This window comes from Mastomys coucha, unplaced genomic scaffold, assembly GCF_008632895.1.
Source record: "Mastomys coucha isolate ucsf_1 unplaced genomic scaffold, UCSF_Mcou_1 pScaffold5, whole genome shotgun sequence".
NCBI classification, from domain to species: domain Eukaryota; kingdom Metazoa; phylum Chordata; class Mammalia; order Rodentia; family Muridae; genus Mastomys; species Mastomys coucha.
The window spans coordinates 25,163,878-25,168,877 of NW_022196911.1; positions in this window are offsets into that span (position 1 = coordinate 25,163,878).

A 5,000-nucleotide genomic window follows, 5' to 3' on the forward strand; every position below is an offset into this window, starting at 1 on the left:
TGTGCAGGGCGTCCACCAGGACCGTGTGCAAGGCGTCCACCAGGACCGTGTGCAGGGCGTCCACGAGGACTGTGTGCAGGGCATCCACCAGGACCGTGTGCAGGGCGTCCACCAGGACTAACTATGTGCAGGGCGTCCACCAGGACTAACTATGTGCAGGGTGTCCACCAGGACTGTGTGCAGGGCGTCCACCAGGACTGTGTGCAGGGCATCCACCAGGACTGTGTGCAGGGCGTCCACCAAGACTAACTATGTGCAGGGTGTCCACCAGGACTGTGTGCAGGGCGTCCACCAGGACTGTGTGCAGGGCGTCCACCAGGACTAACTATGTGCAGGGAGTCCACCAGGACTGTGTGCAGGGTGTCAACCAGGACTGTGTGCAGGGCGTCCATCAGGACTGTGTGCAGGGCGTCCACCAGGACTGTGTGCAGAGCGTCCACCAGGACTGTGTGCAGGGTGTCCACCAGGACTGTGTGCAGGGCGTCCACCAGGACTGTGTGCAGGGCGTCCACCAGGACTGTGTGCAGGGTGTCCACCAGGACTGTGTGCAGGGTGTCCACAAGGACCGTGTGCAGGGCATCAACCAGGACTGTGTGCAGGGTGTCCACCAGGACTGTATGCAGGGCGTCCTGGGCTCAGATGTGGCTCTGCTTAGGCTGGAGAAACCCGAACTGTTCCGTTAACCTCAAGCCTGTCAAGCTGTTCCTGAGGTCAACTTAAGGCACCCTTGCTGGGTGACTGACTGGCTGGGCCACGGTCCGTAAGTACGGCATGTATCAAGGAAAGATTCGGGCTGTGGGAACAAACTTGTCTTCTGAGGATCCCTGCTGGGTGACACTGAGGTCCTAAGGAACAGAATCCAGGGAGGGAAGAGAATGCTAGTGAACACACAACCTCTGGCTCCTTTCTCCAGATATGCAAGATGTCTGTCAGAGCTCTGTACTTGAGGCTGACAGCATGGCTGGGCCCAGAACTCAAGACTCTGAGGAACAAAGGCCCTTCCTCTTTCCTATCTCCCTGTGCTCCCTCCTCCTTCTCTCCCTCCTCTCCCTCTTCATCTCCCTCCCCTCCTCCTCTTTCTTCCCTTCCTCTCCCTCCTCTTTCTTCTCCTCCTCTCCTCCTCCTCTCCTCTTCTTTTTGGAAATACTAGAATATCTGACTCCCCTCTCTTCGGATCTCAAACTGCAGGCAGATAGATTTTTGTTACATTATCTATGTATTTATTTGGGGGGCACGCCATGTTTTGTCATAATATTCATGTGGAGTTCAAGAGGCAACTTGCAGGAATTTGTTTTCTCCTATCATATGAGTCCCTGGGGGTGAACAGGTCTTCAGACTTGACTGCAAGCATTCTTGCCAACTGACCCATCTCACCCACCCCTGTAAGCACATAGGAACCATCTTTAGCTTCCTCAGTGTCAGAGTTGGGCAGGGATCTTACAGATGTGTGTCTCCTACACACACTGTTCCAGGGATGGATTTGAGTAGGGATGGAAGTATTCTCAACCCTCACGATGAGTTGGTAGGGTAGTGGACAGTTAGAATCTGTGTACCACCAACCCTACTTCCTTTCTCCCTAGCATCACTGCCCCCCTCCCTACTGCCTGCAGCAGGTTCAGGTGCAGATGGTGGACAATGCCATCTGTGAGCAGGTATACCATAATGCCACCAGGGCCACAAATTCATCCAAGATGACATGTTGTGTGCTGGCAGTGAGAGCCGTGGGGTCTGCAATGTGAGTTCAATTGACTTCCTCCTTCCTGTTCCTAATCCCACCTCAGGGCCAATATCCATTGATGCTACTTCCTCTTCTAGGGTGGCTCAGGTGGCCCCCTGGTCTGCAGGGGTAGGAGTGGTGAGCTGGGGCTATGGTTGTGCCCTGAGGGACATCCCTGGGGTCTATGCACAGATGCAGTTCTTCCTGCCCTGGATCATGTGGCAGAGGTTCTCATGAGCCCGGCTGGCCTCTTGCTGGTCATCAAAAGATGAGTCTCCCAGTAACCACTGCTTCAGCCTTTGCCTGGTCTTCCAAACTTGTCCTGTTCTCCAGCCTTCTGGGAGTCTGCACATCCCTGACCCAGCCAAGAAAGCAGGGATGATGGCCAGCAGGGGTGGCGCTCTTGGCTTGACAGAAGACAGAAAGGAATGGAGATTGTCTATGCATGCAGCTGTTGAAGGTACTGAGCAGCTTTTGCTCTTGGCTGTTCCTTTTTTTTTTTTTTTAAGACTTATTTATTATATGTAAGTACACTGTAGCTGTCTTCAGACACCCCAGAAGAGGGCATCAGACCTCATTACGGATGGTTGTGAGGCATCATGTGATTGCTGGAATTTGAACTCACAACCTTCAGAAGAGCAGTTGGCGCTCTTAACCGCTGAGCCATCTCTCCAGCCCTTGCCTGTTCTTAATAGAGGTGTTGTGCACATTCAAGTTCAGGATTTGTGTGAGTTTTACATTTCCTCTTCTTTGGAAAAGATGCCCACAGGTGTAGTTTACCATATGCTGAGAGAACTTACCTGTCTGTGCTGTTCAATTTGTTTGTGCCATATTGTACATGAAGAGTTTGGGGTCCGGGAGATCTTCAGCGTGACAAAAGACTTTAGCCATCACAAGTGGCACAGTGTGCTTGGGATCAGTGACTCACAGAAAGTCCTCAGCCTTCACCCTCATGTCATTCTGTGCTGGGATTCTGTAGACTCCACCGTACAGATATGGTTCCCCGTGGAACACATAAGGGTCTGGAAAAGAAGTGTCTGCATCAGTACCATCTGCCAGAGCCCCAGCCCTGACAAGCACGTCCACTTGGTCCTGATGAGGGGTCAGCAGGCGAGGATGAAGCTGGCAGCAACTAGTCTCTTCTAGAGCAGATTCTGAGTTTCCCGAGGAGGATGCCCACAGGCACGGAAGGGTGGACTAGGCTTCACCGCAGTGGTACACCGGGGACAGGAGGGACAGGGTTGTAGCCTTGTTTGGGACTAAACTCAGAACAGGAGAGATTTACACAAGTTGTAGGGGTGTGAGAAGAGTTCTAGTCAGGGTTCACCTGAGGGATGAGAGGGAAAAAGGATTGCAGGGAGTGGTCCCATCCCCACCACATACACACTGGGCTATGACTGGTATCTTATTGATCAGGGCATTGGGGGTCAACTGTATTCAAAAAAAGACTAGGAACCAGCCAGTTCTGTGGCCAGCTGCAGGTCCCTGATATCGCCAACCACCTGCGTAAGTCCACCCCTGCATCAGCTCCCTGTCTTCTAGCAGAGATCCATCCCAGGATCATGGTACCTTCTTTGTCTTGCACTTCGGGGACTCCATGGCTGGGACTGAGGAAGGCCAAGGGGGAGCATGAACCCTTCCACCCCTGCACATCTGTCTCTGGCTGTGTGCAGCCTGGAGATGGCTTTAACTAGAAGAGCAGCAAAAGAAAAAGTGTCATGTAATTGCGGAAAGCAAAGGGCTGGACAAGCTTCCAGTGGGCCGCTAAGAGTAACTCCTTGGAAACGCTCTTTGCTGTTCACTTACACAGCCTCCAGATGGCGCTGCAGGATGGAAAGAAGGAACAGCAGTTCGGGTGTGCTGGCTGGTAGGTGCGCTCCTTTATAAGGAAGCCCAATGCCTCCTGGTGCGTGGACTGTTTGTGCTCAGCTGGCAGAAAGCGGCCTTTCCCACATTCAGGGTCCCTTTTAATTTTATTTCTTTTGGAGGAGAGAGATCTATGTGACTCAGGCTGGCCTCAAATTCCCATCCCAAGCACTTTCTGAGAGTGTTCCCTCTTTTCATAGGTTTTTATTTGCTATCTTATGAGCTCCTAGCCAAATGAAGGTGGACAGCCCAGCCTGTATTCAACTGCAGAGTCTGGGATAAGATGCGGAGGGAAGCAGGATTTGGGCACCTGGTATCTTCTACAGGAAAACAGGTTGTGACAGATCATATGCGCAGCCAGGCTCCCAGCACCCCTCCCATCTCCCACAGTCTTATGGGACCACACAGGTCAGGAGTTTTGTAAGGCAGATGCAGCTGTGGAACTCTCAGAATCCAGACAGAAAGTGAGTCCTATCAATTTGCTTTACTCTGCTTGACCCACACTCTCCTGATTGACAGGAAGCCAGATGACTTCTTGGGGATGTATTCAATGCCTTGTCTATTCTAGAGTTCCACATGTATAGGGGGAAAACCCCTCCACCATTAGGCTACACTCCCACTCCTTTTTGGCATTTTGAGGCAGTATTGTTAGGTTGGCCAGGCTGCCTTTGAACTCACAGGCAATCCTTCTGCCTTAGCCTCTCCTGTGGCTGAGAAGGCAGGCCTGTGCCTACAGACTCGGGTCTTCTCTGCTCTGTTTCTGAGCACACATGGTCTTTACACAGTGTCCTGGCTCTTCCCGAGTGGCTAATACTGTCTGTTGAAGGAATCCACAGGACCTGCTCCTCCCGGTACAGGTTAATGGACATTTGGGCCGCTTCTGATTAGGGCTCTGGGAGTAATGCTGCTTTTAACAGTTTGTGTTTTGTGTGAACACATGCTTTCTCTCGGAGGAGCACAACTGTGACTGTGGACTCACACAGAATGTTTAAAGGATACAAGGCTTTCGGATCTGGGGCTGTGATTTCATCCTTTTGGCTGTGGATAGGGCTGGGCTTCTAATCTGTTCTTGGTATCTATCAACCCCTCCTTAGCTTCAGGAACTCTAGGAGGGGTGGAGTGGGGTGGGGTGCAGAGTTTCTTCCTAGGTTTTATTTGTGACAGTATTCCCCCGCCCCCATAGACCAGGATGACTTCAAACTTGCAGTGATCCTCCTGCCTCAGCTTCCAGAGTGCTAGGCTTAGAAACATTGTCACCATAGCTAATTATGTGTTTTTCCTTCCTCCAGCCCCCCTCTTCCTTCCTTCCTTCCTTCCTTCCTTCATATCTGTCTTTTTTCTTTGTCTTCCTATCTTCTTTTTTTCTCTCTTTCTCTTTCTTCCTTTCTGTTTCTCTAACTTTCTTCCTTTTCTTTCT